The 25,803-nt window shown below is 43.2% G+C and overlaps 1 pseudogene; it reads left to right on the top strand.

Moving 5' to 3' along the window:
* LOC141273908 (uncharacterized) overlaps nucleotides 1–25,411 on the top strand; it is a 51,260-nt pseudogene extending 25,849 nt beyond the window's left edge.
* Nucleotides 25,412–25,803: the final 392 nt, after the last annotated feature.

Below are 25,803 nucleotides of genomic sequence, written 5' to 3'. Positions count from 1 at the left end.
GTGAATTTTTGGAAGGGTATAGAAAACCGGAATAACCGGATGTTGATTGATAAGAAAATCACTCAATTTGTCATCAATAACCCCTTGGGATTTAAAACTGTCAACCAATTGTCGTATGTCTCGAGCTATACCATAGGTAGGATCATGTGACAATGGTAAGTATACATCTCTATCATTCAATTGTGAATAGATTTCAGAAGTGTAAAATCTTCTATCCATAACCACAATGGAACCGCCTTTATCGGCAGGTTTAATCACGATTTGTTTATTAGATTTAAGGTCATTGAGTGCCCGCATTTCCAACTGTGAAAAATTACGTTTGATCCGTAAATGTCCATGTTGAATGGATTGTAATTTAGCAGTGACATCTCTCTTGACCAAGGAAATGTAAGTCTCAACCGGGTGGTAAGATTTAGGTGGACTAAAGTTACTAGTCGTATGTAGTTGCAAACTCTTAAGTGTGAAACTCTGATTAGAGGAAGATGGATCTACATCAGTCCGAGAGGGAAGACGTGTTTGACCAGCAATGATAGGATTTTCTTGAAAATGGACTTTTAAACGTAATGTCCTAAAGAAACGATGTAGCTCTTGATCCAAGCAAAATTCATTGAAATTGGGAGTAGGGCAGAAAGACAAACCTTTCTGTAGCACAGAAAGTTCTATAGGAGTTAAATTATATGATGAGATGTTGTAAACTATCTGTTCCGTGGTACCTGTGATCGGGTCTGCATTCGAGGTGTAGTTGTCTGCTGGGTGTCTATTGCCCCTCCTGGTCGGTTTCTTGGACCTCTTCCACGTCTGCGTTCTAAAAAATAAGGGGTACGTTTAGAACCATCACTGTCGGAACTGGAAGAGAAGGAAGAAGCACCATATCTCGGTGTCCTATATCCTCTAAACGGACTAGTATCCTGCCATCTGTAAACTTGGTTACGCTGATAATCCTCCGTATCTCTTAAAAATTTTTGTCTTTTACGTTCCTGTAAAAGTGTACGGAATTCACCAATATTCTTCTCTGTTTTATTCTTAATCTCATTAAATTCTTCTGACGTCAGAGTGTTATTCATCTGCGTCTGAATACTGGAAATTTGGGTGTCGACCTCCATCAATTCCTTTTGTAAAAATTCGATAGTTAACAACATTATATCCATGGAACACTTATTAAGGATGCCCTCAAATTTAGAACAAAATTCTGGTTTCTCAGAAAACAAAGTTGGCCGTAAAGAAACCCTTAAACCCCGAGGGATCCTCTGTGCTCTGTAATATTCTGCCAATGTAACATAATGCAGTTCATGTGCTATTCTTTTACGCAAAGTTTTTTCATAGTCCTTAAGACGAATCTCTTCAGCCGGGGTATGTAGAAATTGGCCAGGAATATGAACCTGGCCAATGATGGCTTCAGCTTCTGCTTGATTATACGATAATAGATTAGATGCCATAATATCTGCAATAGGGTGCGCAATCCAAAAATAGAAACATATAACACGAAAAAGGGTATGCGCAGCTTCCTTAGGGTGGTGCCTATATGATGCAAAAACCACTGTATGAAAAAATTAGCACCAAGGCACACTATAGAGTTCGTGACAACAATTGAATATTTCAGTAAATGTTTATTGCCAACAATGTAGGACAGATTTTCAACCAACGTCAACGTTGGAGGCTGAACATGAGGAGGAGGAGGAGGATGCGCAGGAGCTGTACACTGTGGGGGCAACTCTGACTGACATAGGGCCCGCAATCCTCGGTGTGGGGAGGATGTGTTCCGTCCCAAGGTCCGACTGAGTCCCGGCTTCCACTATGTTTACCCAGTGTGCCGTCAGAGAGATGTACCGTCCCTGGCCACAAGCACTTGTCCACGTGTCCGTTGTCAAACCTGAATAATAGAGATTTTTTACCGTGGGATGGCAAAACCACAGTTATTGTTTACTGGGGTATACCACACTTTTTTAAATAGAGATATTTGCGGCTGAACAGTGAGCGACACACTCAAACTGTTTTTTTTTTAGATACAATTGGCCCAAAATGGATAATACAGAGGTTTGAACCGTGGAAGTGCAAAACAACACTTCTGTTTCTCTAGCCTACACCAGACTATTTTCAACAGTTATATTTGTGTCTGAAAAATCAGAGACACGCTGGCTGCAGCATTACAGTGACTGGCTGGCAATCCCTGCATGTTCATTGGCTCTGTAAAGAGTGCCAAACATGCAGGGCGGAGACCCGAGCTCCCGCCCGAGTAACCCGGAAATGCTCGGTGTTCGCCGAACATCCCGAGTAGCGTGATGCTCGGGCGAGTACCGAGCAGTGTCGAGCATGTTCGCTCAACACTATTAATTAGCCATCCGTTGTCTTAGATTTCTAAAGATCCAGTAAGCAAAAATCTGATCTTTTACAAATGGGAGAACAACGGATGGCTAATTATCGGATCTGTTAACAGACTTAAATGTTAAGAAAACGGATTCAGCAGAGATCAGTTTTTTAAAAACTTGTGTCTACACAACTTTTTTGCCAATGGCTTGCTGCTGGATCTGTACTAATGGATCATTACTGGACATGTGAACATAACTTTACTCTTACTGTCTTCAAAAGCAACAAAGGGCAATGATATCAGATTCTTTGACACCGGATATGAGATCGAGGATTCCATAAGTTTTGGTACCTGATCCACATCCCATTTACCTGCCTCCAGCTGAGGTCACCAAGCAGAGGTAGGTAGATGTATCCGGAGAACATGCCCCAGAGGTCAACTTCAATCATTGTTAAATGCTAGGAGATACAGCTTGTTGTCGCATTGTACCATTTCCAAACAGAGAGTTCCCCTCCATAAAGATCTGTGCCATTCCCGTGACATCGGGTGCAGTAATTTTCTTTTGCTATCCATTTTATGTGATTGTATATACTCTATTGTTTTATCCCCTTTGTAACATATTTTGCATATTTTTATAAGCACTGCCTATTTGTCGGATTAATTATATAAATTTTAATAGCTTCATTCCTCTTGCTCTGTAAACTGCTTCCCTGAAGCCTCGTGAGGCCAGACGTTACTAGTAATCGGTGTCCAATCAGCCTGTATAAATGATTGGTGGTGGCAGCTAGTTATTTCGTTGGTTACTTGACAAAGGCCAGCATAGCCGAAACGTCGGACATTATCTGTACACACTCTGCTTGGCACTCTCATAGCACAAGCTGCACCTGCATTTGAGGGTCAAGTTCTCCCTTTGCTGCAGAATGAGTGTCAAACAAGTGTCCATTCCACTCTGGGAGCAACTGTTGCTGCAGGCCCCCTCTGAGTTGGACAGTTCAGGAACCGGATCCACAACTGGGTATCCTGGTGCTCTACTGGTCCTGGGCTCTGGTACCTCATTGTGTTGCTGCTTGGCATCATCCTCAACCAAGGAACAAATCACCATCTCTTTGGTTTAATCTGCCCTATCGAGATCTTGCTGTTCGCAAAGACGGATAAGCACCGCTTTCTTGTGCTTCTTATAAACCACTCATTCTGCAGCCAGTGGAAGAACTTGACCCAATCAGAGCGTGAATTTGCATTGCGTCAAGCTGAGCGAGAGGCAGCAGCGAGAGAGAGAGGCTGTGGAGCGTCAAGCTGAGCGAGAGGCTGTGGAGTGAGAGCGACAAGGTGAGTAAGAGAACCAGCTGGTGTTAACTTGACTCCAGATGCAGCGTTCTACCCCACTACGCAGTGAGCCCGGTACTGCCTACACCTTGAAATCCCGGGAGGGGTACCTTGACACATTTTTTATTGGATTTGAAAAGGCCTGCAGACAGTACCAGTTGCTCAATGAGCACTAGGCTCTATACTTAACCCCAGACTATGAGGCAAAGCTCTTGTAGTGTTCGCCGCTCTCCCTGCAGATTGAGGCCATGAAACAGGCCCTGATAAGGAAATATCAGTTGACCCCGGAAGTGTACTGCAAAAGATTCCAATGTGGACCTAATGACAGCCAAAGTAATGTGGATGGTTTATAACGAACCAGTGAGTTAATGAGCTATCGATTGAAGGAATAGAGGAATTGAAGGACCTGATAGTGAAGGACCAATTTTTCCATCTTTGTCTAGTAGGAGTGTGACAGTTCATGGGGCACTGGGAGCCAATGGAGGTGGCCAAGGCAGTACAGATCTTTGATACCTTTGTGGATAACTGTACACCTGAGGTGAAGAAGTCAGCCATCATCAGTTGGAAAGAGGGCAATCTGACAACTGCCACTGCCAGTCGATCATCGAGGGCCCCCCCCCCCATAGTTTATATAGTTTATAAGGCCCAAAAAAGACAAGCGTCCATCCAGTTCAGCCTATTTCTTGTGCACTGCAGCTATTCCGCAGCGTTGATCCAGGGGAAGGCAACAAAAAACCATGCGGTATAGGCCAATTTACATCATTGAGGAAAAATTCACTTCCCGACACCAATCTGGCAGTCAGATTAAATCCCTGGATTAATTAACTAAGCATAAGATGTAATTTTATTGTTCTCAAGAAAGGCGTCCAGGCCTCTCTTGAACTCTTTAAGTGAGTTGGACATCACCACTTCCTCTCCCAGAGAGTTCCAGAGTCTCACGGCTCTGACCGTAAAGAATCCCCTTCTTTTTGTATCACATACAAAACTACAGTGCACATCAGTGTAGGTACAAGGCTTCTGTCTCAGTAATATTTCTCTTGCCTTATATATTGTGAATCTACACTAGTAAGTCTAGTTCACCTTTAACCTCCAGTGGCCAGCCTTCGATCAAAGATGAATGAGAGGTACAAGGCTCTCTTCAAACAATGGTGTGCAATAAACGCACACAATTCAAAAGCTCTCAGTGGTCACATAAGTAAACTTGCAGATAAAGGTTAAACAAATCTTCATATTTTACAATAACAAACAATAAACAGCACTATTTGAGAGTTGAATCTTCCAGACAATGTGAATAAACAGCTCTCAAGATTTTGTTACTGTGACCATTGTCTGTGTCTAAACATCAACTAAGTCTTTAACAGAATGAGCCTTATCTATCTGTCAATATTTAACCAGACCAATACTGGTTTGAATACATTCTGTATATTTCAATATGGACTCCAAATAACCATTTTTATCCAATAGAGAGGAGATGATGAAAAGCTGCACTCACCGTTTATGTAAAAATAAGAGTCCTTTATTTCATATTCGGATAAAATGAATGGAAAGCAGGGAGTGCAGGGAGGAGGTGGACGACGACGCTCTAACTAGCGCTTCTGCGGCCCCATGGTGCAGTGGGTCCAAACTCACCTGTGTTACAACCAATCCATAAATCCATCTCTTGAGTGGGGATGTGGCATCCTTATATTGAGCATAGAAGTATGGTTTCATAAATTGTAAAGGAAAAAGGCGCTAACACTCTACATTCCATCTGACCCCTGATGCTCTTTGACCTCTTGCTGTGAACAGGTAATTGAAGTAAGTTACATGATGAAGAGCAGACACACAGTCTGTACAAGAGGGTGGGAGGTGAGACTTTTCTCTCCTGTGTGGATAACTCTTCCTGTCTTCACAAGCAACACGTGGCAATGATATCAAATGCTTTGGCACCTGATACCAGATATGAATTTTGTTTTTTTCTGACAGGCGTAGGTCCTGTAGTTAAGGGAGATATATTTTTGGTGTCATGATGTAGTGGTTAACATAACATAACACATTTACTTTCATCACTGTGCGGTCTGTGCATCAGCCCTGAATTAATATCGGCCAGATGGAGAAAGTTGTATATGCCATGTCTCCTATGTATAAAAAGCTAGAATAATGATAGAAAATATGGCATTAATACAGTTGTGCTCAAAAGTTTACATACCCCGGCAGAATTTTTGCTTTCTTGGCCTTGTTTCAAAGAATATGATTGATAACAAAAAAACTTTTTCTCCACTCATGGTTATTGGTTGGGTGAAGCCATTTATTGTCAAACTACTGTGTTTTCTCTTTTTAAATTTTAATGACAACTAAAAACATCCAAATGACCCTGATCAAAAGTTCACATATCCTGGTGATTTTGGCCTGATAACATGCACAGAATTTGACACAAATGGGTTTGAATGGCTACTGAAGGTAACATCCTCACCTGTGACCTGTTTGCTTGTAATCAGTGTGTGTGTATAAAAGCTGAGTGAATTTCTGGGATTCAGACAGACTCTTGCATCTTTCATCCAGCCACTGACGTTTCTGGATTGTGAGTCATGGGGAAAGCAAAAGAATTGTCAACGGATCTACGGGAAAAGGTTGTTGAACTGTATAACACAGGAAAGGGATACAAAAAGATATCCAAGGAATTGATAATGCCAGTCAGCAGTGTTTAAACTGTGATTAACAAATGGAAAATGAGCGGCTCTGTAAAAACCAAACCACGGTCAGGTAGACCAACAAAGGTTTCGACCACAACTGGCATGAAAAATGTTCGATATGCAAAGAAAAACCCACAAATAACATGAGCTGAAATTCAGGATTCTCTGAAAACTAGCGGTGTGGCTGTTTCAAGATGCACAATAAGGAGGCACTTGAAGAAAAATGGGCTGCATGGTTTAGTCGCCAGAAGAAAGCCATTACTGTGCAAATGCCACAAAGTATGTTGCCTACAATACGCCAAACAGCACAGAGACTGGCCTCAAAACTTCTGGAACAAGGTAATTTGGAATGATGAGACCAAAATTGAACTTTTTGCCCACAACCATAAACGTCACTGTCGGGGATCACGCAATATCTCACCGTGCCGTCACGCTGTAAGTATTTCGTCCGGAAACGCGAGCACGCGATCCAGACTACTCACTCCTTGGGCATCGGCGAGCACGCAGAAAGTGTATGGCGTCACACCTCCGAATTCCAGCTCCAGGAATATGTGTGTACGCCCCATACGGTTGCTACCCGCTGCACGATAGCCCTATTATTAATATTATTCTCTGCCACCACCGTCCAGATTTGAAATACACTGCTCAAAAAAATAAAGGGAACACTTAAACAACAGAATATAACTCCAAGTAAATCAAACTTCTGTGAGATCAAACTGTCCACTTAGGAAGCAACACTGATTGACAATCAATTTCACATGCTGTTGTGCAAATGGAATAGACAATAGATGGAAATTATTGGCAATTATGAAGGCACCCTCTATAAAGGAGTGGTTCCGCAGGTGGGGACCACAGACCACATCTGTGTACCAATGCTTTCTGGCTGATGTTTTGGTCACTTTTGAATGTTGGTTGTGCTTTCACACTCGTGGTAGCATGAGACGTACTCTATAACCCACAGAAGTTGCTCAGATAGTGCAGCTCATCCAGGATGGCACATCAATTCGAGCTGTGGCAAGAAGGTTTGCTGTGTCTGTCAGCGTAGTGTCCAGAGGCTGGAGGCGCTACCAGGAGACGTGGAGGGGGCCATACGAGGGCAACAACTCAGCAGCAGGACCGCTATCTCCACCTTTGTGCAAGGAGGAACAGGAGGAGCACTGCCAGAGCCCTGCAAAATGACCTCCAGGAGGCCACAAATGTGCATGTGTCTGCACAAATGGTTAGAAACCGACTCCATGAGGGTGGTATGAGGGCCCTACATCCACAGATGGGGGTTGTGCTCACAGCCCAACACCGTGCTGGACGCTTGGCATTTGCCACAGAACACCAGGATTGGCAAAGTCGCCACTGGCGCCCTGTGCTCTTCACAGATGAAAGCAGGTTCACACTGAGCACATGTGACAGACGTGACAGAGTCTGGAGACGCCGTGGAGAGTAATCTGCTGCCTGCAACATCCTTCAGCATGACCGGTTTGGCAGTGGGTCCGTAGTGGTGTGGGGTGGCATTTCTTTGGAGGGCCGCACAGCCCTCCATGTGCTCGCCAGAGGTAGACTGACTGCCAATAGGTACCGAGATGAGATCCTGAGACCCCTTGTGAGACCATATGCTGGTGCAGTTGGCCCTGGGTTCCTCCTAATGCAGGACAATGCCAGACCTCATGTGGCTGGAGTGTGTCAGCAGTTCCTGCAAGATGAAGGCATTGAAGCTATGGACTGGCCGCCCGTTCCCCAGACCTGAATCCGATTGAGCACATCTGGGACATCATGTCTCTCTCCATCCACCACAGACTGTCCAGGAGTTGGCGGATGCTTTAGTCCAGGTCTGGGAGGAGATCCCACAGGAGACCATCCGCAACCTCATCAGGAGCATGCCCAGGCGTTGTAGTGAGGTCATACAGGCACGTGGAGGCCGCACACAATACTGAGCCTCATTTTGACTTGTTTTAAGGACATTACATCAAAGGTGGATCAGCCTGTAGTGTGTTTTTCCACTTTAATTTTGGGGGTGACTCCAAATCCAGGCCTCCATTGGTTTATAAATTTTGATTTCCATTGATGATTTTTGTGTGATTTTGTTGTCAGCACATTCAACTTTGTAAAGAACAAAGTATTCAATGAGAATATTTCATTCATTCAGATCTAGGATGTGTTATTTGAGTGTTTCCTTTATTTTTTTGAGCAGTGTATAATGCAGGCCTGGCCGGACGCCTGCGTTTTGGTAGCGTATATGGCTTCGGGGAAGGGAACGATTACAGGACAAAAGAAACAGAACTATTAAATTTTATATTTAATCCAAAAGGGAGGCAGTGTTTAGGAAAAATATGTACAGAAGGATGTTACAAAGGAGACATTAAAATACATTAGCAGTTACATAAAATAAACAGTATAAAAGAAGACAACTTACACTATACAGTTCGCAGGGACGAATCCGCATAGGCGGAGGAGGCGCTCCCCAGTTGATTTGAGCATTATCGAACGCGACCCGCTGCTTATAATCCTTATACCCCCCTGGCAATGAGTGCTCCTGTATTCTCCATGGGTTCTCTTATACCTAAGGGGAGATTTGCCCATACGCCCCTTGTGGTGACATCATGTGGGCTGGTCTCCAGCCTGCACATTTTTATTAAAAACACTAACTTCTGCAATAACTCATTGCTCGTTGATCGCAGAAGCTTGCAACCGATGCCATTTTTTCCGTTTGATTTTACCTTAATTTAGAGACCACACATCACATAGTTGCAGTCTGCTATTTTGGGGTTTTTGTGTTACAGCTCTCCAGAGGGGCCTACGCCTATGAAAACCTGAGCATCTTGTTTCTTAGCTTTCCCTGCCACCAAAAATATGAGTCCCATTATTGTAAGAATTACGGGACATCAATTATTCCATATTTCATATCGGAGTCGACGTGGCTGGAGATCTCTTTTTTTTTAAGCTCGGGAAAGCAAACATTCCTAGATACAAATTATTGCAATCCTGCCACTAATTACCCCCTGCGTGTGCCAGGGACAAGAGGCTCGCATAGTAAGTAGCTTGGTGGCACCTCTTGGCTGCCATTTGCTTGTGTAAGCTCTTACTCATGGCTGTGTTATTTGGGGCTTTGTGCTGGGCAAAAGGGGAATGAGGGAGGGGGTGAAGAGAGGTTTAGGAGGAATGGTCAATATCCATGACAGACTTTCAATATTCCTCAATATTTCCCTGGCATTAATATTTCCCTGACAGTTACATTTGGAGAGAGGTCAACAAGGCCTATGATGAAAGGAACACTATTCCTACAGTAAAGCACGGAGGTGGATCGCTGATGTTTTGGGGATGTGTGAGCTACAAAGGCACAGGAAACTTGTTAAAAGTTGAAGTAAAGATGACTGCAGCACGTTGTCAGCAAATACTGGAGGCAAATTAGCACTCATCAGCCCGGAAGCTGCACATGGGACGTACTTGGACGTTCCAACATGACAACGATTCAAAACACAAAGCCAAGTCGACCTGTCATTGGCTACAGCGGAACATACTGAAGGTTCTGGAGTGGCCATCTCAGTCTCCTGACCTCAATATCATTGAGTCACTCTAGGGAGATCTCAAGCGCGCAGTTCATGCTAGACAGCCCAGGAATTTACAGGAACTGGAGGCTTTTTGCCAAGAAGAATGGGCAGCTTTACCATTTGAGAAAATAAAGAACCTCATCCACAACTACCACAAAAGACTTCAAGCTGTCATTGATGTTAGAGGGGGTAATACACGATATTAAGAACTGGGGTATGTGAACTTTTGATCAGGGTCATTTGGATGTTTTTGGTTTTCATTAAGATTTAAAAACAGAAAATACAGTACACTCAATCAATAATCATGAGTTCAGAAAAAGGTTTTTTTTTGCTATCATTCATATTCTCTGAAACAAGGCCAAGAAAGCAAAAATTCTGCCGGGGTATGTAAACTTTTGAGCACAACTGTATCTCCTGCCTGGGACCTCCAGGGGTCAGATATCCTTAAAGGGGTATTCCCATCTCCAAGATCTTATCCCAATATGTAGTAGGTGTAATAATAAAAATAATAGCAAATACCTCCAAACAGAAATGTATAGTATTTTTGATTCGCTATGCCACTTACCTCATGTGCAGGCAATACATGACCTTAGGTATCCACTGTTACGACCACTAGCAACTAGCTAACTAACTGTCACTTTATCAGTGGACGTAACCATTGATACCTAAGATCCTGCAGTGTCTGCACATGTGGAAAGAGATATAGCGAATCAAAAATATTATACTACATTTCTAATTGGAGGTATTTGCTAATGTTATTATTACACCTACTACATATTAAGATATGATCTTGGAGATGGGAATACCCCTTTAAGATTGAGAATTCCATAATTTTTGGAACCTGAGCCACATCCCATTTACGTGCCTCCAGCTGAGGTCACCAAGGGTAGGTTGGTAGGTGCAGCTGGGTACTTCATAAAAAACAGAGGTCACCTTCAATCATTGTTCAATGCTGGGAGATACAGCTTTCTGTAGGAAAGAGAGAGTTGAGTATTTGTGAGGAGGGACTGTGGGGACTCATGGCAAAAGCTTTGTCTGGTGTCAATCTTCTGCTTGAAGAATGAGGCAAAGTCTTCAGCTGAGATGAGTCGAGAGGGAGGGATAGCTGGGGGACGGAGGAGAGAATTTAAAGTACTGAATAGCTGTTTAGGGTTGTGAGACAGGGAGGATATGAGAGATGAGAAGTATGTTTGTTTTGTTGCAGTGAGTGTGGACCTGTGAGTAGTCCGTCTCAGTTCTTTAGTCTGGCTGGTTTGCCAGGGTTGCCTGTTGATTGTGCAAGCTTTGGTATGTCATGTCCCTAACTTTGATGCGGGCTCACACCCCAAGCCTACATCTTTCCCAGCGGATGATGACTGAATTATTCAGTCATCATCTGCCTCCAACAGCTGCGGATGGACAGCGGCATTTAACATACGCCGGCAGATGGAAGCGTCATTCCAAATGACCATCAGCTTGCCAGTGACATGCTCGTGGGGCGCCGATGGGTTACCATGTCAGCCGGGTGTCTGATAAAGACCCTCAAGCCTGTTATTAGGGTCCTCCTGTGAAAGCCAGCCTGTTGCTGCTGGTCATAGGAGATTGTGATTTTCACTATACATAACAGTTGTAATGCACTGCTATGTATATTACAAGCGATCGGATAATCACAGCTTTAAGTCCCATAAGGGGACTATTAAATACATAGATAAAAACACTGGCGCGTAACCTGTCGGTCTGGAGGCTGGATGCATAGGGGATATATACAATGGGGAAAATTAAGTGTTTGATATACTGCCGATTTTGCAAGTTTTCCTACCTACAGTACAGACCAAAAGTTTGGACACACCTTCTCATTTAAAGATTTTTCTGTATTTTCATGACTATGAAAATTGTACATTCACACTGAAGGCATCAAAACTATGAATTAACACATGTGGAATTATATACTTAACAAAAAAGTGTGAAACAACTGAAAATATGTCTTATATTCTAGGTTCTTCAAAGTAGCCACCTTTTGCTTTGATGACTGCTTTGCACACTCTTGGCATTCTCTTGATGAGCTTCAAGAGGTAGTCACCGGAAATGGTCTTCCAACAATCTTGAAGGAGTTCCCAGAGATGCTTAGCACTTGTTGGCCCTTTTGCCTTCACTCTGCGGTCCAGCTCACCCCAAACCCTCTCGATTGGGTTCAGGTCTGGTGACTGTGGAGGCCAGGTCATCTGGTGTAGCACCCCATCACTCTCCTTCTTGGTCAAATAGCCCTTACACAGCCTGAAGGTCTGTTTGGGGTCATTGTCCTGTTGAAAAATAAATGATGGTCCAACTAAACGCAAACCGGATGGAATAGCATGCCGCTGCAAGATGCTGTGGTAGCCATGCTGGTTCAGTATGCCTTCAATTTTGAATAAATCCCCAACAGGGTCACCAGCAAAGCACCCCCACACCATCACACCTCCTCCTCCATTCTTCATGGTGGGAACCAGGCATGTAGAGTCCATTACTTCACCTTTTCTGCGTCGCACAAAGACATGGTGGTTGGAACCAAAGATCTCAAATTTGGACTCATCAGACCAAAGCACAGATTTCCACTGGACTAATGTCCATTCCTTGTGTTCTTTAGCCCAAACAAGTCTCTTCTGCTTGTTGCCTGTCCTTAGCAGTGGTTTCCTAGCAGCTATTTTACCATGAAGGCCTGCTGCACAAAGTCTCCTCTTAACAGTTGTTGTAGAGATGTGTCTGCTGCTAGAACTCTGTGTGGCATTGACCTGGTCTCTAATCTGAGATGCTGTTAACCTGCGATTTCTGAGGCTGGTGACTCGGACAAACTTATTCTCAGAAGCAGAGGTGACTCTTGGTCTTCCTTTCCTGGGGCGGTCCTCATGTGAGCCAGTTTCTTTGTAGCGCTTGATGGTTTTTGCAACTGCACTTGGGGACACTTTCAAAGTTTGCCCAATTTTTCGGACTGACTGACCTTCATTTCTTAAAGCAATGATGGCCACTCATTTTTCTTTACTTAGCTGCTTTTTTCTTGCCATAATACAAATTCTAACAGTCTATTCAGTAGGACTATCAGCTGTGTATCCACCTGACTTCTGCACAACACAACTGATGGTCCCAACCCCATTTATAAGGCAAGAAATCCCACTTATTAAACCTGACAGGGCACATCTGTGAAGTGAAAACCATTTCCGGTGACTACCTCTTGAAGCTCATCAAGAGAATGTCAAGAGTGTGCAAAGCAGTTATCAAAGCAAAAGGTGGCTACTTTGAAGAACCTAGAATATAACACATATTTTCAGTTGTTTCACACTTTTTTGTTAAGTATATAATTCCACATGTGTTAATTCATAGTTTTGATGCCTTCAGTGTGAATGTACAATTTTCAAAGTCATGAAAATACAGAAAAATCTTTAAATGAGAAGGTGTGTCCAAACTTTTGGTCTGTACTGTACATAGAATGGATGTCTGTAATTTTTATCTTAGGTACACTTCAACTGTGAGAGACAGAATCAAAAAAAAATTCCATACAATGTGATTTTATGATTGTACATACTTATTTCATGCAATAACATATAAATTAATTATTTGATACAATAGAAAAACAGAACTTAATATTTAGTACAGAAATATTTGTTTGCAATTACAGAGGTCAGACGTTTCCTGTAGTTCTGGACCAGATGTGCACACACTGCAGGAGGGATTTTGGCCCCCTCCTCCATACATATCTTCTCCAGATCTTTCAGGTTTCGGGGCTGTCGTTGGGTAACATTGAGTTTCCATTCCCCCCCAAAGATTTTCTACTGGGTTCAGGTCTGGAGACTGGTCTGCTTCAGAGGACCATTTTTCCATTGACATCTTTGTGCCCTTAAGAAGATGTGTCAGGGGGTGGCTATCATGAAAAATACATACATTGCCGTTTGTTTCGCACAATGTCCAGAAATGCCCAAACTTGCTTCTTGAAGTTCAGTTGCGGCCAATTTTGGATAGCCTCCACCTTATTTACTTGGGGCTTTATTTTGCTCTTTCCGTCAATGTAGCCCAAGTATTTTGCCTCTTCTTTCCCCATGGCGCACTTCTTTGAGTTTATAGTAAACGCTGACTTCCTCAGCGCATCCAGTACTGCCTGAACCTTCTGTAAATGACTTCCCTAATCTGGGCCGAATATCACAATGTCATCCAGGTAATCTGCGGCGTACTATTTGAGAGGCTAGGATCTGGTCCATGGCTCCCTGAAGACAGAATGGCATCCTGGTGTACTGAAAACACCCGTCAGGAGTAGAGCATGCCGTCTTCACCTTGGCACTTGGGGACAGGAGAATTTGCCAGTACCCTTTCGTTAGGTCTAGGGTGGTGATATTTATAGGTCTCAATGAGCTCATCGACCCAGGGCATCGAATATACGTCAAACTTTGACGCCTCATTCAGCTTCCTGTAGTCATTACAGAAATGCCATTCTCCATCTTGCTTCGGCACAAGGACAATGGGGCTGGACCATCCGCTTTTTGACTCCTCGACGACACGCAAGCTCAACATTCTCCTCACCTCTGTGACGCTAGTCACTAACTCACGGGGTTACCATGAGGCAGAGAGAGGCGGAAGTCAGATCACAGTCCAGGGTCAATACCAAGAGAAAGTGGAACAAAGCCAAAGGACCAGACCAAGGGGATAGTCAGAACACGGTCCAAAGAGTCAGGCAGCAGAAGATCAGAACACCATGCACAGAGAACAAACCTCACACAAGCTGAATGTACATCTGGCAGAGGTCTGTGAGAAACAGCCCAGTTAAGTAGCCTGGCAGTCACATGGAATAATGAACACCTGGAAATAGCCAGCGCCTCCCAATCCCAGATTGGACAGCCGATCTGTCAATGAACACACTGACAGCTTCAGTACGCCCCTGTACCAGATTAAATGGTCGAGCTGTCAATCACAGTACTGACAGCTCCAGCATGCCCCGCACCTGATTGGATGTCAGTAACTGCATCCCAAACACACTGAGGGGTGGAACAGTGACATCCTCCTTGGAGATCACCTCACGGCGGGCTTTGGGAATCCGATACGGCTTTTGGTTTACCATCACATGCCGTTCCATCAGGATTTCATGTTCCACAACCTGCATACAGGAACCCGGCAGCTCTGAAAACAGGTCCCGGTTCCAGCTCTCGACACTGTTGCTTCTGGGCCAGTGACCATGTCTCTGCCACTGTGACATCTTCGACCCTGGCTTCAAGATTGGCCCCCAGGCATGTAGCATCTACCATTTCCCTGTCTCGTCTTGAGCAGGTTAATGTGGTATACCTGATACAGCATTCTTCTCCCTGGTTGGTGGATCAACTGCTCAACAGCTGACGTCACTCAAATTTTCGCCGACCTTGTATGGCCCTTAACACTTGGCCAGGAACTTACTTTCAACCATAGGGATCAACACCAGCACCCATTCTCAAGGGCTAAACTGTCTCAGTCTCTCAGACCGATTGTAGACTTTTGCATGGGCCTCTTGTGCTTGAAGGAGGCTCTCCCTCACAATCAGCATCACCCTCACGGATAGTCAGATAGGGGGCCAGCACCTCCGCCTACTGCTCTGGCTGCAGCTTTTCCAGCCCTACTACCCTCTCGAACACAGTCAAAATCGCCTCAACATCATCACCTGGGGTCATTTTCTGTATGGCTCATCTTCTGAACTTGGAAGTCATCACCTGGAGTTAGGGGAGGGGCTGCCGGTCTCCCATGAACCACCTCTGCGAGCAACTCCATCTGTTATCTGTCGTGTTCTTGTTGCTGCTGTTTGTGGATCTGTTGCATAAGCAGCTTACTTGTCTCCTGCTGGGCTAGCACAAGGTACTTAATCAGGTTCTCCATGCTGTCTGTCATCATTTCCTGGCTTATGGCCACCTTAAAGCCCCCGTCTCACATAGCGAGATCGCTAGTGAGATTGCTGCTGTGTCACGGTTTTGGTGACGCAACAGCGACCTCACAAGCGATGTCGCTATGTGTGACACTTTGCAGCGATCAGGCCCCTGCTGTGAGGTCGCTGATCGCTGCAAAATGTCCTGGACCATTTTTTGGTCTTTGCCCTCCCGCTGGTCAGCGCACATCGCTGTGTGTGACCAGCGGGACCAGCGATCAGGCTGGTAACCATGATAAACAGCGGGTTACTAGGGGCACACGCGCACTTAGTAACCCGCTGTTTATCATGGTTACCACTCTGCTACGGTGAGCGGTAACCTCCCGCTCACCGTAGCAGAGTGGTAACCATGATAAACAGTGCCCCTAGTAACCCGCTGTTTATCATGGTTACCAGCCTGCTCCTGCTTCAGCAGGCTGGTAACCAGGAGCAGGACATCGTGGAAAGATTCTTTCCACGATGTCGCTGCTCCCCTGATCGCTGGTGAGCCTGCCTGTTTGACAGCTCACCAGCGATCACATAGCGACGCAGCAACGATCCCTGACAGGTCGTATCGTTGGGGGGATCGCTGTAGCGTCGCTAAGTGTGACGGGGCCTTTACTGATGACATGCGGTTTGTTGTTGCCTGCATTCGAAACACCACCTGTGGAAGATGAGCTCACTCAGCTGCACACGGAGGTAGAGACAAGAACGATGCTTCTTTAAATTTCTCACTGGTTTATTAAAACATGGCATAATCCACTTTAAAGTCCATCAAAACAAACATGGCCTTTCTGGTGTAATGGGGAAACAAAAAGAAAATGGATAGCACAGTCCATAGGCCTGAGGGGGATCCACTGGCTCGGGGTTAGCAAAACACACAATTCAGTTTAGCAACACACAATCACCTCGCTGGAGTTAGCCTCGCCTGGCACCCTGAACACTGAATGCTTCAGCAGGCCGTCTATTTAAACCCCATGTCACACCCTGGGGTGAAGATATGGAGAACAACCTCCCACCCGCTCTATGGTTGTTCTCAAAAACCCAGCCCTTAGAAATGGCTGCTTAACCCCTCACAGCACTTAGTGTGCTGGAGCAAATCTTCTGGGTTTCAAATCACTGAAGCTAATAGCCTCAGTGAAACATACTTCCTCTCCAGCACTTTGCCAGTGACTTTGTCACAATATATACAATTACATGCGTTGGAATCGGCACTGTGAAGTGCCCAATAACCGGCCTAGTAATGATAGCAACCATGGCCTTATCCATCAATTGGATGACTGTTTGCAAGCGGTGTGCTGTTCTGTGACCCATTGGTGGCAAGTGGTCTGAGATCTGTGTGATCCCCTGGCTGTTTGGTGACGCAGATGATATGATCGGAGAGGTGAGAAGTTTTGATGTCATCACATCACAACATTATCTATGGGAATAACAGGTGATATGACCGGAGAGGTGAGAGGTTGTGATGTCATCACATGACATCATTATCTATGGGAATAACAGGTGATATGACCGGAGAGGTGAGAGGTTGTGATGTCATCACATCACAACATTATCTATGGGAATAACAGGTGATATGACCGGAGAGGTGAGAGGTTCTGATGTCATCACATGACATCATTATCTATGGGAATAACAGGTGATGTGACCGGAGAGGTGAGAGGTTCTGATGTCATCACATCACAACATTATCTATGGGAATAACAGGTGATATGACCGGAGAGGTGAGAGGTTCTGATGTCATCACATGACATCATTATCTATGGGAATAACAGGTGATATGACCGGAGAGGTGAGAGGTTCTGATGTCATCACATGTCATCATTATCTATGGGAATAACAGGTGATATGACCGGAGAGGTGATGGACTCTGGAAATGTCTGTAGTGATTATTAATGTCTCCACACTCAGGATTACACAGTGGTGAAGAAGACCTCTAGTGATCGCTGTCAGGCCCCTGTGTCTGAAGGACGAGGAGGAACCCTGAGCCCAATCCCGGGGCCTCCACCTCACCCCCGGATACATGAGGACATCAATGACCAGAAGATCCTAGAACTCACCCACAAGATGATTGAGCTGCTGACTGGAGAGGTGACACTGCTGGGAATGCTGGGACATTATACAGGACAGCACTGGAGGATTCTGGGTGATGACGGTATCATTGTGTGTGTGTCAGGTTCCTATAAGGTGTCAGGACGTCACCGTCTATTTCTCCATGGAGGAGTGGGAGTATCTAGAAGGACACAAGGATCGGTACAAGGAGGTGATGATGGAGGAGCACCGGCCCCGCACATCACCAGGTGATAGACAGGACTAAATCCACACGGCCTATAATTCTCTGTATGTAATAATGATGTCAGTCCTGTCTGTGTCTCCTGCAGGTCTCTCCAGTAAGAGGACAACCCCAGAGAGATGTCCCGCTCCTCCTCCTGCACAGGACCATCAGGTAGATAGAGATCTCCCCTATGATGTGTAGACGGCTGTGACCTCCTTGTGTTCAGTCTTGTCTTCTCCTCCAGTATTAGATGTTTTATACTTGTGTAATGAGAGCGGTGGAGACGGCAGGATCAAAGCTGACCACAGACATGTCCGGATCTTCTCACCATTATTCCCGGGGACTTCTCCAATCATCGGGGACTTTTACAATATTTGTTTTGCAGCTTTTGGATCCGGATAAAGATCTGAACAATATTAATGCTCCAGAGAGAAATGTGAGGGGTGATCAGCGGTGTAAGGAGGGGACTCCGACAGATAACCGCCCAGGTGAGTGGTGACCGCGGGATAAGAAGTCACAGATTCCTCCCAGTCACCGAATACGATTTTTTTATGTTGTTTGCTCTATTAGTTTTTTCAGCAGTATATTAACCCGTTCATAAAAACAAATTAAATACCAATATATATGTGATACTGGTACTGGTGATAACTCAGGCTGTGCTTTCATATTATATATGAAAAATACAGCTGAAGCTGCTCATGTGAGCTTGGCTTAGTTCTCTTTGCCATTATCCGCTGTCAGTACTGATGAGGTAAAGGTGTTTGCCAAATTTTTTGGCTAAAAAACCATTAGCTCCTATTAAACTCATGTCAGTGTGTGACAGAATACAGAACATGGAGACATCTGTTATGATTGTGTAGTAACTACTTAGGGAAAAAAGGTAGCACACTATAAACTGCAAATGACCCTACGGGTTCCTGTAGACAATAGAGATCGTGACCCTGCAGTGCCTAGTGGTTACTGCGTGAGCTGATACAGCCCCAACCACAGACTAGACGATGGCAACTAACTAATGCTGCCTGAAAGGCCGTCGGGCCCTTCACGTTCCTGCTATAGAACCGGAGGGCAGAGTAGCGTGCAAATTACCTATAGAATGTAAAGTGTGCTGAAATCGAAAAATATCCCAGAGTGACTAAAATAAACCACAAAATAAAGGATTAAATAAATTATTATTATGTAGAAAGTAAACAGTCTACTTCTTAAAAAAAAACAGAAGATAAGTACAAGATAAAGAACATAAATAATAAAGAGAAAAACTCTAGCTGGTCTTTCACTGATAGGCTTAAACTACAGCAGTATGGCTGGACATCCAAATTAGACCATCAACAACAGGAAATACCAGCAGGGGGGAAAGTATATAAAGCTGCACACAAAAGGTGATGGGGCAGACAAATGAAAACACCTGTTACCCTAATAAAAACTGCAGCAAGGATAAGAGAAACTTAACACTTGGAGCAAAGGTGTATCTGCTGTTTATCAGCGGACAGAGATGCAAAACACAAAGCATAGGCTCAGGGGTTCGAACCCAGACGCATGACAACATCTGCCCAAATAACAGGAGAGGATGGGAGATTACAGCTCTGAGTGTCAGTAATGCTGCTCACCACGGACTCGGAAGAGACCGAGATGATAGATCGTCATTGTCACACACCCAAATTTCATGGTTACATGAAAGACAAGTATCATTTCTTAGACCTAACCCATTGGGACCTGATAGGTTGTCTGGGGCCCAGCAATTTATTCATGAAATTCTTGAATGATTGTTCTACCTAATTTCATCACGAAAATGTGCAGGATACGAATTTAAAAACAAGAAAAAGGATAAAATATTTTTATATTCTGACTTTTTTCTAGAAGAGGAAATGTGCAGATTTTTTTTTTTTTTTTTTTAATCATAAGGTGCTAAAATGTGACAAGTATCTGCTTGGTTGTACATTTCTGTTGCTGACTCCTTGTTCTGTATAGAGTCTTTAGACACTCGTTTTATGATATCATAAAGTCTTATTCCTCTTATGTCGCCCTATATAAAGTAGATACAGTCATATGAAAAAGTTTGGGCACCCCTATTAATCTTAAGCTTAATGTTTTATAAAAATTGGTGTTTTTGCAACTGCCATTTCAGTTTGATCTATGTAATAACTGTTGGACACAGTAATGTTTCTGCCTTGAAATGAGGTTTATTGTACTAACAGAAAATGTGCAATCTGCATTCAAACAAAATTTCACAGGTGCATAAGTATGGGCACCTCACCAGAAAAGTGACATTAATATTTAGTAGATCCTCCTTTTGCCTCTAGTCGCTTCCTGTAGCTTTTAATGAGTTCCTGGATCCTGGATGAAGGTATTTTTGACCATTCCTCTTTACAAAACAATTCCAGTAGAGTTAAGTTTGATGGTCGCCGAGCATGGACAGCCCTCTTCAAATGATCCCACAGATGTTCAATGATATTCAGGTCTGGGGACTGGGATGGCCATTCCAGAACATTGTAATTGTTCCTCTGCATGAATGCCTGAGTAGATTTGGAGCGGTGTTTTGGATCATTGTCTTGCTGAAAGATCCATCCCCTGCGTAACTTCAACTTTATCACTGATTCTTGAACATTATTGTCAAGAATCTGCTGATACTGAGTGGAATCCATGCCTCCCTCAACTTTAACAAGATTCCCAGTGCTGGCATTGGCCACACAGCCCCAAAGCATGATGGAACCTCCACCAAATTTTACTGTGGGTAGCAAGTGTTTTTTTTGGAATGCTGTGTTTTTTTGCCACCATGCATAACGCCTTTTTGTATGACCAAACAACTCAATCTTGGTTTCATCAGTCCACAGGACCTTCTTCCAAAAAGAAATTGGCTTCTCCAAATGTGCTTTTGCATATCTCAGCCGACTCTGTTTGTGGCGTGCTTGCAGAAACGGCTTCTTTCGCATCACTCTCCCATACAGCTTCTCCTTGTGCAAAGTGCGTTGTATAGTTGACCGATGCACAGTGACACCATCTGCAGCAAGTTGATGCTGCAGCTCTCTGGAGGTGGTCTGAGGATTGTCCTTGACTGATCTCACCATTCTTCTACTCTGCCTTTCTGATGTTTTTCTTGGCCTGCTACTTCTGGCCTTAACAAGAACTGTCCCTGTGTTCTTCCATTTCCTTACTATGTTCCTCACAGTGGAAACTGACAGGTTAAATCTCTGAGACAGCTTTTTGTATCCTTCCCCTGAACAACTATGTTGAATAATCTTTGTTTTCAGATCATTTGACAGTTGTTTTGAGGAGTCCATGATGCCACTCTTCAGAGGCGATTCAAACAGGAGAACAACTTGCAAGTGGCCACTTTAAGTAGCTTTTCTCATGATTGCATACACCTGGCTATGAAGTTCAAAGCTCAATGAGATTACAAAACCAAAAAAAGTGCTTTAGTAAGTCAGTAAAAAGTAGGTAGGAGTATTTAAAACAAGAAAATGATAAGGGTGCCCATACTTATGCACCTGTCAAATTTTGTTTGAATGCAGATTGCACATTTTCTGTTAGTACAATAAACCTCATTTCAAGGCAGAAACATTACTGTGTCCAACAGTTATTACATCTATCAAACTGAAATAGCTGCTGCAAAAACACCAATTTTTATAAAACATTAAGCTTAAGATTAATAGGGGTGCCCAAACTTTTTCATATGACTGTATAGATATTGTTCTTGTGGTTCCGGGAATGAGTTTCTGGATATATTCAATATTATTAAGTAATTGTCTGTGTTTTCACTTTGGCCCTGTAGAAGAGTCGTTTTGGTAATAAGACCATCGTTATCTGGGCACTGCAACCAATCCTGCAGCCTAATTTACCAGTGAAAACCAGGTTTTAATGTTATATGGTTTAAAATTTACAAAATGTGTTTTATTCTTTTGACAGATTATTCTGGTGTTATACAGAATACATACGAAGAGCATCCCGTTATCCCAGATATACCCTCAGCGCTTCCCACCCAAGATCTGTCATCTGATGCTCTTAAACAAGTCCTATCTCCTGCTTCACCACCAAATGTTGAGCAGAATAAAAGCCACACGAAGGGTGTTCAACACCAAAGAGCTGGCAAAGGAGAGAAGCCATACTCTTGTTCAGAATGTGGGAAATGTTTTACCCGGAAATCCTATCTTGATAACCATGTAAGAATTCACACAGAGGAGAAGCCATTTTCTTGTACCATATGTGGAAAGTGTTTTAGACAAAATTCAGCTCTATTTGTACATCAGAGAACTCACACCGGAAAACCATTTTCATGTCCAGAATGTGGAAAACTTTTTATCCACAAATCAAATCTTTTTAAACATCAAAGAACTCACACAGGGGAGAAGCCGTTCTCATGTTCAGAATGTGAGAAATGTTTTAATCGGAAATCACAACTTGTTACACATCTAAAAACCCACACTGGGGAGAAGCCGTTTTCTTGTACAAAATGTGGAAAACATTTTGTTCACAAATTTGCTTTTGTTAGACACATGAAAATTCACACACGGGATAAGTCATTTTTATGTTTAGAATGTGAGAAATGTTTTAGCAGTAAATCACTTCTTTCTGAACATCTAAGAACTCACACGGGGGAGAAGCCGTACTCATGTTCAGAATGTGCAAAATGTTTTACTGGGAAATCACAGCTTGTTACCCATCTAAAAAATCACACAGGAGAGAAGCCATTTTCATGTTCAGAATGTGAGAAATGTTTTATTCGGAAGTCACAGCTTGCTGCACATAACAAAATTCATACAGGGGAGAAGCCGTATTCATGTTTGGAATGTGAGAAATGCTTTACCCAGAAATCAGATCTTCTTAGACATCAAATAATTCACACAGGGGAGAAGCCATTTTCATGTACCATGTGTGGGAAATGTTTTAACCAAAAGTCAGCTCTAATTGTACACCAGAGAATTCACACAGGAAAACCTTTTTCCTGCCCAGAATGTGAAAAATGCTTTATCAACAAATCAAATCTTCTTAACCATCAAAATACTCACAGAGCAGAGAAGCCATTTTCATGTTCACAATGTGGGAAATGTTTTAATCAAAAGATAACTCTAATTGTACATCAGAGAATTCACACAGGAAAACCATTTTCATGCCCAGATTGTGAAAAATGCTTTAGCAACAAATCAAATCTTCTTAATCATCAAAATACTCACACAGGGAAGAAACCATTTTCCTGTTCAGAATGCGAGAAATGTTTTAATCGGAAATCCCAGCTTACATTACATCTAAAATCTCACACAGGGGAGAAGCCATTTTCATGTTCAGAATGTGAGAAATGTTTTATTCGGAAGTCACAGCTTGCTGCACATAACAAAATTCATACAGGGGAGAAGCCGTATTCATGTTCGGAATGTGAGAAATGCTTTACCCAGAAATCAGATCTTCTTAGACATCAAATAATCCACACAGGGGAGAAGCCATTTTCATGTACCATGTGTGGGAAATGTTTTAACCAAAAGTCAGCTCTAATTGTACACCAGAGAATTCACACAGGAAAACCTTTTTCCTGCCCAGAATGTGAAAAATGCTTTATCAACAAATCAAGTCTTCTTAACCATCAAAATACTCACATAGACAAGAGGCCATTCTCATGTTCACAATGTGGGAAATGTTTTAACCAAAAGATAACTCTAATTGTACATCAGAGAATTCACACAGGAAAACCATTTTCATGCCCAGATTGTGAAAAATGCTTTAGCAACAAATCAAATCTTCTTAATCATCAAAATACTCACACAGGGGAGAAACCATTTTCCTGTTCAGAATGCGAGAAATGTTTTAATCGGAAATCCCAGCTTACATTACATCTAAAATCTCACACCGGGGAGAAGCCATTTTCTTGTTCAGAATGTGGGAAATGTTTTGTTCACAAATTTGCTTTAGTTAGACATCTGAGAATTCACACAGAGTAGAATCCGTTTTCATGTAATCTATGTGGAAAGTGTTTTAAGAGAAAGTCACTTGTGATTGCACATCAAAGAATTCACACCAAAAAACACATATCCACCAGTCAAATCTCTTTAGACATCATGGAACTCACAGGGAAGCAGACATTTTTTTTTTAATTGTTTCAGTCAAATCCCACGAAGGACAACATCTACAAGGAGTTTGTATGTTTTCTCCGTGTTTGCGTGGGTTTCCGCTCACACTCCAAAGACCTACTAATAGTGAGTGTAAATTGTGAGTCCCGATGGGGACAGTGATGTCTGATTGTGACTATTTTGCATAAATAGGGGATTGGTTTTGTGCCTCTAACACTTCACTGTTCGTGTATGTACTGGGATTCATGGGATTAAGCGCTAATAACATGCGCTCAATTGTTGATAACATTATCAGGTGGTAAAGGAGTTCTTATATAAAAATCCCTCAAAACTGTTTCAAGCCTTTTTGCTTCGCTTCCTATTCCCTGGCATCAGCTCTGCTGTCGCTGCCACCGGTTCCTCTTCAAGATTCCTCCGCTCCCTTCTGACTACATTTCTCAACAGTCCTTGTGCTGGGCTGCACGCCCGCGGTGAGCACAACCCTTGTAATTCTTCCTAAACCATTTTGGCTTCTCCACTGGCATTACACACAGCATCAGCACGATCTCCTGTATAGAACATTGTTATAGGGAATAGAAGGAATGCACAGAACACCAAAACAGCAGCCCTGGCAATAAAGATTATCCCCTACTCCTCACCTAGTAATGGATGGACGGGAAGAAAGTTATAAATGTATTTATAACATAGAGGGAATACAGGAGGGTGTATATATTGTACATTACACAGGGTATAAAGCAGTGTATGGGCATATATACACACCCAGCTTTATACATATAGATATGAGGGAGAGTTGTATCTGGAGCAGCATGCAGGTATTTTCCTCAGACCGAACCCTATCACCTAGAACTACAGAACTACATGTGAGATCTCCTGTGGTGATGGCTCCAATGGGTCTACTATCCCCATCCACACAATGGGACTAGTGACTGAGAGAACGATGACTTGAGGTTCCTGAGACGTCAACAAGAGTAATGGAGTGATTGCGTTACCTCATAGCCAATCTTGAATCTGGCCTTATGTATGCATAAGATCCAACCCGCACATCTTCCTCTGCTTACTGTCACAGAATGGAAACATTGAGTCTGAACTGACGAACAAGAAAATCTCTAATAAAACACAGCAATAAGATCAACGTAACCGGTGCTCTGTACTGGGAAAAGTCTGCAACTCTTAGAGCCATGGATTCCACTCTACGTACATTGGAAAATGAGTCTTTAGAACAAGGCCAGCTCCTCACAAGTAAGTTTTCTCCCTTCCTCCTAACCTGCCGACGTCTGGCTGTTGTTAGACAGACTCCGCTGGCCTCCCAAGCATCTCTCCTTCATTAAATGGTTAATACATTTTCCTATCTTCCAATAAACTCTTTCTTGTCAGCCTGTGTGATGATCTCTGGGGTTTTGTTAATATATTTGTGGTCGAGCATTTCGCGCTTTTAAAGGTCGTCAGCTATTATTGTACTAAATTGTCAGAGTTACTGGATTGATTCGAACCTGCACGCTTTGTGAAGTCCGGATTTTTGCTGGGGTAGAAATACCATTTTTTTTATTGTGGAGTATGAGGAATGAAATAGTATATGATGAGGTTAATGGTACTAGTGATATTTAATGGTGTGCAAAAATGAAATAGTGTCTTATATTCCTAGGATAAACTGTCCAGATAAGGCAGATGATAAGAAAAGGATCGTGTAACAATAAGTGCTACATTAAAATGGTATGGTTTCAGTAGCTGGGAAAACCATGGTAAGATAATTCCTAGGGTGTTGAAATAAAG

The sequence above is a fragment of the Phyllobates terribilis genome, unplaced genomic scaffold, assembly GCF_046119375.1.
Source record: "Phyllobates terribilis strain yellow unplaced genomic scaffold, ASM4611937v1 Scaffold_1__5_contigs__length_1240528914, whole genome shotgun sequence".
NCBI classification, from domain to species: Eukaryota; Metazoa; Chordata; class Amphibia; order Anura; family Dendrobatidae; genus Phyllobates; species Phyllobates terribilis.
Note: the sequence above shows the minus strand (reverse complement) of the source record. Positions and strands in the feature narration are given on the sequence as shown.